Source organism: Podarcis vaucheri (genome assembly GCF_965113315.1).
Source record: "Podarcis vaucheri genome assembly, chromosome: 18".
NCBI lineage: Eukaryota > Metazoa > Chordata > Lepidosauria > Squamata > Lacertidae > Podarcis > Podarcis vaucheri.
In genome coordinates this window covers 2153431-2166273 of record NC_138756.1, presented here as the reverse complement: position 1 = coordinate 2166273, position 12843 = coordinate 2153431, and the positions used below count along the sequence as shown (strand labels likewise).

At 49.2% G+C, this 12843-nt stretch overlaps 1 protein-coding gene across 8 annotated transcripts in view; it reads right to left on the bottom strand.

Moving 5' to 3' along the window:
• Window positions 1-12843, bottom strand: part of GATAD2A (GATA zinc finger domain containing 2A) — an 83691-nt gene that overhangs the window by 54910 nt on the left and 15938 nt on the right. For 3 of the 8 annotated variants that reach the window (XM_082206411.1, XM_082206413.1, XM_082206419.1), the window contains exon 1: window positions 12376-12576. The exons of 2 other annotated variants lie outside the window; for them this stretch is intronic. The gene's annotated coding sequence lies outside the window, so the exon portion shown is untranslated. Of the gene's footprint in view, window positions 1-12371; window positions 12577-12843 lie in introns of those variants that run through there. 3 more of the 8 variants (XM_082206415.1, XM_082206421.1, XM_082206418.1) reach the window with 2 other exon arrangements.

The following is a 12843-nucleotide window of genomic DNA, read 5'->3' as shown; positions in this document are numbered from 1 at the left end:
TCCCTTAGTAGCACCTTAGAGACCAACTAAGTTTGTTATTGGTATGAGCTTTTGTGTGTATCTGAACAATTATTATTACATCTATGTATTCCACCTTTTCTCCCAGGAGCTCAGGGTGGTATGCATGACCCGCCTCCCAATTCTATCCTCAGATGGGCAGGGTATAAATAATAAAATTATTGTTATTATTATTATTATTCTGAGCTAGATAGACCAGCGGTCTGTCTCAGTCAAAAGCAGCTTTCTAGGTTCCTATTTAAAACTAGGTCTTTACTCAGGACCATGAGGACTAGCACCTATAGCTTAGTGGTAGGGCACCTGATTTGCAAGCAGGAGGTCCCGGGTTCAACCCCAGGCAGCTCCAGGGGGCGCTGGGAATGTCTGCTGGACAGCTGCTGCCAACTGGTCTTGACAGTGCTGGATGGAGCAGTGGTCTGACTCAGCAGAAAGGCGGCTTCCGGGGTTCAAGGCTTCCTGAAACAAATCCCTGCTCCCTGAAGAACCTGTTGGGTTAGAAAGAGCAGCCTCAGGGGCTCTGCACTCCAACCACCTGAAGTCGAGTGGAAGAGGGTGAGCGGCAGCAGGGCCTTGTCAGTAATGGGACCATGCTCTTGGAACTAATCTGCAAGAGAGGCGTCATGGTTACTGTATTTTCAGCACCAGATGAGAAAACAGGGCGTGAAAGCTGTATTTTAGCTCTTAAGCTCTGTCAGTGCTTCATGCTGGATTTTAAAACTGCCTTCTGTTTAGAGCAGAGTTTCCCAAACTTGGGTCTCCAGCTGGTTTTGGACTGCAACTCCCATCATCCCTAGCTAGCAGGACCCGTGGTCAAGGATGATGGGAATTGTAGTCCAAAGACAGCCAGAGACCCAAGGTTTAAAGCCTTTGAGGAACTCTCCCCTCTGGAAGCCTACCTGGTGCCATCACTGTCAGCTATTAGGCTCCAAACTAAGACCCCCCCTTGGCCTTTTTGAGATCATGCTGGTGTTTAATCTTCACCCCTGGCTTTTGACACCTGAGATAGAATCATAGAGTTGGAAGGGACCCCAAGGGTCATCCAGCCCAACCCCCTGCAATGCAGGAATATCAACTAAATCATCCATGACAGATAAACAATAATACTAATATTAATAATAATACATACTCTAAAATGGTGTGCATCTTATGGGTGGCTTTAAAAGGGAAATTGGACAAATTAATGGAGGTAAAGGCTATCCGTGGCTGCTAGACATGAGGAAGGCTATGCTCCATCTCTGTGCTTCTGCCTGCCAGCTGCTAGAAAACAAAGGGATGTGGGGGGCGGCAAATACTCCTGTGTGTTTCCAACAGGCGTCTAGGTGGTCGCTGTAAGAAAAGGATGCTGAACTAGAGAGATGGGCCATTGGGCTGACCCACCAGGTCTCTTCTTGAGTTCTTACTAGGCTGAGGTTTTCCTTACTTTGCTATATGGTCAGATAAGCATTTTCAGCCATTCTGGGACAAGGTATTTTTTATTTTATTAAGAGCATGCGTGCGCACACACACAAAACACATATGAACTACAAATAACTATTATGACTGTTTAGAGGCACTGTGGTCTGTCAATACTCAGTAGGTTCCAAAGATCAGCATATGGCAGAGGCAGCGTGATTTACGCGTTCTGTTAACATGCATCATAAACCCTAGCTGATCAGAGACAAATCTGCCCCTCTTGCCCTTTTTATTTTTACTCGGTAGCTTTTATTGCTAGTGTGATGCTCCAACTTCCTTTTACTCCAAAAGTGTAAGCCTGGATATATTATCCCAGAAGAGTGCTACTGTTAGTCTGGCTGCCACTAATGAGTGGCAAATCAACACCTTGCTTTTTAAATCCTTATTATCATCAATAAAGATATAGCATTTAGGAAATTTTTGCTTCTTATGTGTTGCTTTCTTCTATCTTTTCAAAAATTGGCTTCTCCTTTATTTTCACCCATTTTGTATTTTATCTTGCTGCAAAGCCCCTTTGGGGCAAAGCGACAGGCAAGTGTGAATAATAATAATAATAATAATAATAATAATAATAATAATATTGCAATGGTGAGAAAGAGGAACAGGTTTAGGAAGCCATTGCCAATGGGGCTTTTCCTGGGGTGTGGGCGCATGGTTGATGCTGAACCATGCCAATGCTAAATGCCAGGCCTGCATAATGTAGCCAAAGGCTGTCCCACCGTCAAGGAACCCTAAATATTGAACCTGCCACTTGCTCCTATTCCACTGCGGCAGCGTTTGCCTGCCTGCCTTGTCCTCCCCATCTCCCTCCTCAAGGAGGAACTCAAGACTGCAAACAGGACAGGAGTTTGCCTTCTTTGCTTATTTCATTTTGTAAACTGCTATGCACACAAAGTTGCTACAGAGGTAAAGAAAAAGGAATATATGCAATTTTTAAAACTGCATATATTTACTCTGCATCATTTTTTAAAAAACGCATTTTGTAAGAAGGATAAAGAGAGTCTAGCTTCTGAGTCAGGCTGAAGGGATCCCATCTAGTCCAGCATTCTGTCCTCACAACGGCTAGCCTGACGCCCCAAAGGGAAGCTGGCAAGAAAGAGCTGAAAGCAAAAAGCCGGTCTCCCCACTTGTTTCCAACAACTGGTTACGAGAGGCTTTATTGCCCCAGATAGTGGAGGGAGAACACAGACGTCGTGGTCAATGGAAGCCTTAATTCTCCATGGACTGGTCTAAACTAGTATTTCCCAAACTTGGGTCTCCAGCTGTTTTCTGGACTACAGTTCCCATCATCCTTGACCACTGGTCCTGCTAGCTAGGGATGATGGGAGTTGTAGTCCAAAAAATTGCTGGGTACCCAAGTTTAGGAAACACTGGTCTGATCTAAGCAGCTCTGCGCAGCTCTGTACTTAATCTTGTTTTTAAGTTGTATTTTAATCTATTGTTTTTATACCTGGTGTTAGCCGCCCTGAGCCCGGTCTTGGCTGGGGAGGGCGGGGTATAAATAAAACTTTATTATTATTATTATTATTATTATTATTATTATTATTATTATCCAGTCCAGCATCCTGTTCTCACGATGGCAAACCAGATACCCCTTTTACAAAGCCTGCAAAGCATAGTCTGAGCCCAAAAGCATTCTCCCCTTCTCCCCACTTCTGGTTTTCACAGCTGTACAAGTGGGCAGAGCACAGCTATCGTGCCCAGTAGCCCTTGAAAGCGCCCCTCCCTCCTCCACAGTGTTCAAGATTCCCCAGGCACCAGGCTCATTTTGCAACCGGCACGGGTCCAATTGCAACCCTGCAGAGATCTCGGGGCGACAGAAATCTCCATTTAGCCGGCCCTTCCAGCTTTCTTAAGCAGGTCAGCAGAACAGCTCAATTACTGCCTTTATATCCCACCTTTTCCTCCAAGTGGTGCATGAGTCAAGTCACGGATGCCTTGATTTCTCAATTCTCCCTACTACGACACTCTAGCCACTGCACCACCCTGCCTACCTAGAGTCCTTCTGCTATGGTAAAGGTAAAGGTACCCCTGCCCGTACGGGCCAGTCTTGACAGACTCTAGGGTTGTGCGCCCATCTCACTTAAGAGGCCGGGGGCCAGCGCTGTCCGCAGACACTTCCGGGTCACGTGGCCAGCGTGACATCGCTGCTCTGGCGAGCCAGAGCCGCACATGGAAACGCCATTTACCTTCCCGCTATAAAGCGGTACCTATTTATCTACTTGCACCCAGGGGTGCTTTCGAACTGCTAGGTGGGCAGGAGCTGGGACCGAGCAACGGGAGCGCACCCTGCCGCGGGGATTCGAACCGCCAACCTTTCGATCGGCAAGCCCTAGGCGCTGAGGCTTTTACCCACAGCGCCACCCGCATCTCCCTTCTGCTATGAGGCAGCTCTATAAATCAGTGGTGTCCAAAAAAAATTCAAAGAGGGCCAGATTTGGTGAAGTGAAAGGCCGTGGAGGCCAGCCAAAGGGTCAGCCAAAGTTGTTGACCTTTTTTTTAGGATTGAGGTTGTTGAGGGTTTTTTTTAGGATTTTACCCCAGGGAATTAACTGCCACAGGGGCCAAATTAAACTGGTTGGCGGGCCGGATTGGGCTCCCAAAACGGACTTTGGACATGCCTGCTATAAATGAAGTCACTGAATAAATTTGAGGAAAGCAAAAATGTCTCTTGGAGAAGGATCTGAAATATATTGCTGGAAGCTTGAACTTCTTTTATTATGGATTGTTTCATTTCATGCTTTAATGTGTTGTAAATCGCTTTGAGTTTTTTTCTTTAAAATATAAAGCGGGATAGAAATGAAATTAATAATAGTAATAAATTTTAGACGGGGGGAGCATCAAGACAGTCAGTGGTGGCGACCACAACCAAAGCTTAAGGTGTCATTTGGCAATTAGCTTTTATATCAGAGTTTCTAACACGGTTCCTCCACGAATTTATCTCCGACACTTTAATTTGCAAGTTGCTCCAAGACATCAGTGGAACATTGTCCAAATATTACCAGGAATGAATGAACAAATGAGACTTGCTCAAGGATTCCATGGAGGCTGTGTGTCCCCGTGTGTTCACTACGTGCATCAGGGCGTGGGAGCAAGAGGGTGCACAACACCAAATGCCCCCCCCCCACGGGGCAGATGCGTCCTTCCCTGCAGCACCCACCCTTCTTACGCACCCCCCCCAACTCAAACTCCCGGGAGACGTCTTAAGGATCCAGAAGTTGAAAAACAGCCAAGGGTTGGGATGTTTGCCAAGTACACAGCGATGCTGATGCAATGATGTGACACGACTACGCAACATCCTCCCTCCCCTCCCCCCCTTGCCCATTCACGCAGCAGCCAGACGCCAAGATGCCTTCGCAGCAGGAATTTTTTTAAAAAGTAGTGTGGGATCTTCGCCGTGCAGCCAGGTGATTGTAATCAGGCGAAGTTTATGCTCCCACTGACCCAGGAAAAGGAGAGGCGGGAAACAGGCAGAATTCTGGGTGTCTGTTGGGAACACGAGGGAGAACTCAAGGCATCCTGGGTCTCCAGCCTACCAACCGTGACATCCTGGCTCCTACCAAGCTGCAAACTCTGGGGAAACCTGCAAGAGTTATGAATGCACAGGGGCAGCTCTCATTGGGTCCCTCTAGAGCAGTGTGGCCTTCCCGGACTGGCAGCTGCCCTCCAGGCTTTCAGAGACCCGACCTAGAGACGCCATTGGGGATAGAAGCTGGGACCTTTTGCTTGCAAAGCACGTTCTCCACGCCTGAGCTACGGCTCTTTCCCCACAGTGGTATTTATTTATTGGTTTTTAATTGCATTTATACCCCACCTTTTTCTCCTATGAGCCCAAGGTGATTCTTCCCCTCCCTCAATTAACCCCCAAAACAACTCTGCAAAGTGGGTTTACCTGGAGGCAGGGAATGGCCCAGTGAGCTTCACAGCTGAGTGGGCATTCGAACCCTGGTCTCTCAGGTCCAAGTCTGACCCTGTAACCACCGCACCACACCAGGGCTGGGTGATATGTTGATACAGTGGTACCTCTGGTTAAGAACTTAATTCGTTCCCGAGGTCTGTTCTTAACCTGAGGTACCACTTTAGCTAGTGGGGCCTCCCGCTGCCGCCGTGCGATTTCTGTTCTCATCCTGAAGCAAAGTTCTTAACCCGAGGTACTATTTCTGGGTTAGCGGAATCTGCAACCTAAAGCGTCTGTAACCTGAAGCGTCTGTAACCCCAGGTACCACTGAATATCATCCAAAACCAGTTTGAAGTCCATATTGTGATATTGGTTTCATTATTGTTTAAGGTAAAGGTAAAGGTACCCCTGCCCATATGGGCCAGTCTTGACAGACTCTAGGGTTGTGCGCTCATCTCACTCAAGAGGCCGGGAGCCGGCACCGTCCGCAGACACTTCCGGGTCACGTGGCCAGTGTGACATCGCTGCTCTGGCGAGACTGCACCAGCGCAGCACACGGAACGCTGTTTACCTTCCCGCTATAAAGCGGTACCTATTTATCTACTTGCACTTAAGGGTGCTTTCGAACTGCTAGGTGGGCAGGAGCTGGGACCAAAGGACAGGAGCTCACCTCGCCGCGGGGATTCGAACCGCCGACCATACGATCGGCAAGTCCTAGGCACTGTGCTATGCAAAATTCACAACGTGGGGAAAACGGTGAAGCCAGCCAATGGCTCTAAACAGCTCCATCCTTATTTTAGACACCATGATATAACAGTATATCATGATGTCGCCTAGCCCCACACCACACTAACTCTCGCCCCCAGTGAACAACTAGCCTTACAACAAATCCTGTGTGAGAGGCCAACTTTTACCACCCCTGTCTGTTTTAAAACCTGTTATTTCTGGAGACAACAAGGTTACCCCCCTGGAAATTATTACTTTGCAACTGCTGCAGACCTCTCCCTCTGTCTCTCCCCTTGTGCTCAAGCCACCTTCCTCTTCTACTGAATTATGGGAGAGCTACCCATTTTAGCACGGGTGGCACTGCGGGTTAAACCACAGAGGCTAGGATTTGCTGATCAGAAGGTCGGCGGTTCAAATCCCCGCAACAGGGTGAGCTCCTGTTGCTCGGTCCCTACTCCTGCCAACCTAGCAGTTCGAAAGAACGTCAAAGTGCAAGTAGATAAATAGGTACCGCTATGGCAGGAAGGTAAACGGCGTTTCCGTGCGCTGCTCTGTTTCGCCAGAAGCGGCTTAGTCATGTTGGACACATGACCTGGAAGCTGTACGCCGGCTCCCTCGGCCAATAAAGCGAGATGAGCACCACAACCCCAGTCGGCCACAACTGGACCCTTTACCTTTTTACCCATTTTAGCAATATTTGGGTCTTACCCTGCCTTGACCACCTGTTAAACCTCACTCCCCCATTCAGAGTTACACACACACACCTTCACAGGTTTTTTTTTAAGAGCAAGGGGAAGTACAGAGCTCAGAAGCGAAAGTAAAAACCATGAGCATTTGCATGCATGATAGCTTTTAACCCCAGAATCTGTAAAGCCACAATCCCAGGCCCTGCAAGCTCTGAAAAGGGGCGGGGGTCTTCAGTTCAATCAGCATGAACAGGACTTATTTCCGAATAAGACTGCTCTTAAATAAATAAATAAATAAATAAGAGGATAAATTGAGGTACAGGGAAGAAGCCCTGCAGGATCAGGCCCAAAGCTTCCATCTACTGCCTCTGAGAGAGGACAGTCAGCAGAGAAATTCACTTAGCAATGTCCGGGAGTCGAAAACCCTACCCAGTGGCATCACCCCAGTGATCTAGTCTTCAAAGACATGCTGCTAGCTTGCATGCCATGAGACTTAAAAGGAAGATTATCCATGGGCAAGAAGAATTGCTGGATCAAACCAAAATTCCATGTAACCCAGTGTCCTGTTCCCAACAGCGGTCAGTCACACACTCCAAGCAAGACCACAAGGGCAGCATTCAACTAAGTTTCACAGCAAGTTCACCCGCTGAAATGTATGAATACGACCAAGACAGGGTTGTTAATTTCAGTGGGTCTACTCTGAGTAAAATGGAGCTGAATATCACTCCATGACATCAGTCTCTGTCCTCTGCGTATGATAATAACTCTGCAATGTAGAACAGAGGTAGCTGCCAGCATGACGTTCTCAGGCAGTGTTCGAAATTAGCCAGGCACACTTTTGCACCTGATTATTGGTCACTTGCAACCAAGTGAAGATGCCTGGACGCCACAACGGCACCTGATAGCTCCACCACCTGGAGGTGAATGCCTGGGCATCAATGGATTTGGACTGTTTTCACTCACTAATACCACATCCTGTAGAATTCTATTTTATCTGTACAATCAGAATGTATTTCAGGAACCAAAGTGCTTTTTCTGTGCAGCCTGAGCAGGAAACAGCGGTTTAGTGAATTGCTGCTTGTTTTCTCTTACCCCACTGCCCTGCTCATAGTTGGGAAGAATATTCCTAGGTTACGAATGGTTCCTGTTACCATTAAGAAAAAGAAGTAGGAATAGGCCAATAGATAGGCAGGCAATCCCTGGATCAAGTGACTTTTCTTCTTTAAGTTCTCAAAGTTCTCAACCTAGCCCGAGTTTGTCATCTGAACTAGCCAGATGTTTGACTGAGAATCAATCAGTCAGTCCCATCACTGGAAAAATAAGACACGAGAGCAATCTTGACCCACAATGGCAAGTAGACATAAGGTTTTGGCAAATGGTTTATATATAGCTTATATATCTGAGTTTCTAACACTGGAGCCCAACATCAGGAGGGTGACAGATTCCCCATTTCTGATTTAAGAGGCACCCCCCCGCTCTCCTGGAGAGAATGCCTCTTTTAAATATAGGCATTCTTCCATCTCTTGCATGCGGTAGGGAATGCTGATTCCCAGGAGCAGGGATGGGGAACATCTATAGGGCCCCTTCAGAAGTGTCTGGACTCCAGCTCCCATTACCCTGACCACTGGTCATGCCTTCCACCCAGATTAGCCATCCACCTTATGCTGTTTTATGGCAGCATAAATCCCATGTTTATCTTTATTTATTTCCAGTGCTTGAAAGTAGCTAGGCGCCAGGCACATTTTGCGACTGACACAGGTTCATTTGTGAACATGTGGAGATATCTGGATGACAGGTTGGCGAATGGCCCCTCCAGCTGTCTTAAGAAGGTCATTTATTGCATTTATCTCCCACCTTTTTCTCCAAGGAGTACATGGTTTACCCCCCTGCTCAGTTAATTCCTACAACGACCCTGTGAGGTAAGTGAAGAGGCCGTGACTGACTCCAAGGTCACCCGGCCACAGAGTGGGGATTTGAACCCTAATCTCTCAGTCTAGCACTCTAACCACTACACCCTACTGGCTTCCTAGAGTCTTTCTACTATGGGGCAGCTCTATAAATTAAGCAGGGAACTAAATAAGGAGAAAGCAAAATGTCACTTAGAGAAGGATCCGAAATATTTTCCTTGAAGCTTGAATCTGTTGTATTCTAGATTGCTTTATTTAATGTTGTAAACGGCTTTGAGATTTTTTATTTAAAATATAAACCGGTAAAGAAATGAAATTAAAAGGAATAAACTCCACTGGGGGGCAAAATGGGCACCTACACATACTGCTGTGGTGCCTGTAAAAGGTAAAGGTACCCCTGCCCGTACGGGCCAGTCTTGCCAGACTCTAGGGTTGTGCGCCCATCTCACTCAAGAGGCCAGGGGCCAGCGCTGTCCGGAGACACTTCCGGGTCACGTGGCCAGCGTGACGAAGCTGCTCTGGCGAACCAGAGCCGCACACGGAAACGCCGTTTACCTTCCCGCTTGTAAGTGGTCCCTATTTATCTACTTGCACCCGGGGGTGCTTTCGAACTGCTAGGTTGGCAGGCGCTGGGACCGAACAACGGGAGCGCACCCCGCCGCAGGGATTCGAACCGCCGACCTTTCGATCGGCAAGCCCTAGGCGCTGAGGCTTTTACCCACAGCGCCACCTGCGTCCCTGTGGTGCCTGTAACCCAGGTTTAATTTAATATATCAGCTAATATGGTGATTAACTTATATATCCGACACCCTCTCATTCTCCAAATTTGGAAGCCCCTCTGTCATGCCAACATGATCCAAAGGTGGTTTTCAAGCAATACAGAAATACCCAAAAATGTTTTCCTGAAGGCCTTCTTGAACCTACTGCCAACCTGTCACATTAGGCAACCCCTCTTTTTTGGGAAGGACCGCAGTTCAGTGAGAGCGCACCTGCTTTTTGTGCAGAAGGTATCGGGTTCAGTCCCCAGTGATGGCTGGGAAAGAGTCCCTTCCTGAAACCCCAGAGAGCTGCTTCCAATCAGTGTGGACAACACTGAGCTAGATGGACCAACAGTCTGACTTAGTCAGCTTTCTATGCTCCTAGTGTTAAGGGAGATGAATATCCCTCTGTCTGCTCCAGAGATGGGAACAACACCTGTGGCCTCTGGACCAAGAGACCCAACACCAACATCTTCCCTGACCATTGCCCATAATTTCTGCCTTGCAGGGGGTTGGACTAGATGACCCTGGGGGCCCTTCCAACTCTACAATTCTGTGGTTGCTGCGAGTTCAAAGACAGCTGGAGGGCAGCATGTTGGATATCACTGGAAAATGTTATGTTTGTGGGTGCAAGACACCCTAAATTCCTGTGTCCAGCAGGAGTTAGAATTTAATCAAGGTAAATGTTAAAATATATTTCCTGACTAGGAAATTGCCTGGGGTGATGGACAAAAGGAAGGTAATTAGCCATTAGGAAAGCAAAAGAGGGGGGGCCCCTCCCTCAACGCAGAATTAGTTTTGAAGAAAAAGCAGAGTTTTGAAGTAGAGTTTCAGAATTGGCTGTGATGCGGGAAAAGGTTGCAGGATGGAAAAGGCAGAGCACAATGTTGAGCTTTCTGCTTGAATCCAAGGCCGCAGCTATGGGAGACACAAGACGCTTTTGGGGTGTTAATGCTGTGAACCTCTCCACTATAGGCTCGGGCGGTATATCTGTGTGAATAAGCCATATATCCTAGAGACACCAGTGTCTCCGCTGTGCCTCATTCCCAAAGGCCAAGCGCAGACCCTGGCGAAGCACTCGGGACCCCTGGAATTCTGCATGACTCACAGATTAGGGTGGGTTTGGCTAGAGAAGTGTTTCCCCAACTTGGGTATCCAGATGTTTTTGGACTACAATTCTCATCATCCCTGACCACTGGTCTTGCTAGCTGGGGATGATGGGAGTCATAGTCCAAAAACAACCAGAGTCTTCCCTGATGGAAAGCGGCTCCCTGTTTATATACAGCAGCGGGGGCTCTGCAGACTGAAGAGGGGCAACATCTGTGGCCTTCTGGCATCGGTAACACCTGGAGAGGAGCCACTGGTCTTCCCCCCCATTCCCCTCCCGCCCTCTCTGTAGCTTAAAGAGGAATGATATTCTGAGAAGGATTTGAAGGTGATGAGGGAGATTGGAGGGGGTGCGGGAAAGAAGAGAAGAGTAAGTACTCCCCTATAGACAGAGAGTGAGAGCAGCCATCTGAAGCAAAAGAAGACCTGGTTAAACAGAAAGCCTGAAGCAACAGTGGCCGGTCCATGGAGTGGGAAAGGAAACCGTCACAGAGACAGAGCTCAGTGGAAAATCAAATAAATAAATAAATGCAAAACTCCAGGAAGAGGTGGGGCAAGATTTCTGGTGGGGGAGGGGGCAGGCAAGAGTGAGAAAGGGTCTCTGCCAGGCGAATCGGGCTACAGGGGGAAGCCTAGGTCCCACCCCTCCAGCACATCACCACCACCACCATCATCATCATCTTCATCCTAACAGGAGGATTGAGGAGGGACTTTTATTCTGGAGCAGAATCCTGTCTGGCGACCTGCCAGGTTTAGGTGCTAAGAGAAGACGCAATTATGTCCTCAAGCTCCCCTCCCCTCCGAATTTTTTTTTTACCTCTCCCTCTATGTCCCCCCCCCACGCCCAATAAAGCCAGTGGCCTGCTCATTCAAAGTCAGGAAGCCATTTCAGACGCCCCAGAAGCCCCACTGACCTGTCTCCTAAGCTCCCCCCCGAAGTACTCTCCCTCCCCACACTCCATAAAACTGTGTTTTGGGGGGGGGGCGGGTGGCAGAGGGGAGTTATTTTCTCAACCATGCTTTGTATTTAAGTGCTCCGGCCGCCCTCTGCCTCCCCGCCCCCACTCCACTCCAGTCTCTCTCTCTCTCTCTCTCCTTCCCAAACTGGGAGGGAAAGGAGGGAGTGCGGGATGGTGGCCGGAGGAGGAAGAGGAAGTGAAGAAGCAAGGCCGGGGAAGGAGGACAAAACAGGGCTCGAACTTTTTGAAACAAGCTTTTTTCCTCCTTCCCACCCAAAAGGCCGCGGTGGGTGTTTTTATCAGATAATACTACAGAACCCGGCGAGTCTGGCTATTCTAGAGCCGAGTAGTTTGGAAGCTACTTCTCGTGGAAATAAAAGTGTATCTTGTCAAGAGGAAGCCTCCTCCAAAACCTCAGTTCCAGCTTCCTGTCTCTCTCTCTCTCTCTGTCCTCCCCCCCCGCCGCCGCCCCTCCATCCTCGGTGAAGCACGCCAAAGAAAGAAGAAAAACCCACTTTCTTGCGAGTTTTTATGAGCAGGAAACCTTTTTGAAAAAGAAAAAGTTCTTCGCCAGCTGCTTGGCGTCCACCTCCTCCCGAAATCCCCCGTCGAAGGTGCGGAAGACGATTTGCCAGGAAGTCGAGTAAGCAAAATCTCACGCCTCCCCCCCCCCCCCCGCCAGGCGAAGGGGCCGGGAGGGGCAGCAAACTCCCGATCCAGCCCGGCCGGGGAGATAAGGAGGCTTCCAGCCCCAGCCCCAGCCCCACTCCTCCGGAGGCCGCAGGGATCCCACTGCCACCGCCTCGCTCCTCCTCCCCCACCCCAAAGGGGAAAAACCCCCAACTTTTAAAGAGACGCACTTACAAAGCCGCTTCCACGATCCCCCAAATCGAAAGGTCGGGTAGGTCCACTTCCTTTTAAAAAAGCCTCCCTTTTCTGTCCACCCCCTTCACCGGGGGTGGGGTGGGGGGGAGCGAGGAGGAAGAGCAGCAGCCTCCTCTTTCGAACCGGCCGGCGAGATCCCTCCTCTCTCCAAATCCTGCTGCGCCCTCGCCCCCCTCCGTTGGCCAAATGCGCTCTTTACACATGGAGTCGCTGGGCACGAGCATGCGCGCACCGCCCGCCGCCGGCCCCCTTGGCTCTTGAATCCTCCTCCTCCGATCTTCCTCTTCCTCTCTTCCCTCCCCCGGCCAAGCTCTTAATTAGACGGCAGCAGGCAAACTCCGCCTCTGCCATCTCCTTCCTTCTTCTCCGCCCGCCCTCGCCAACTCCGCTCGGAAAACTTTGCGCAAAATGGAACGGCTGGAAGAGCGCGCGCGCGCAACGAGGAGA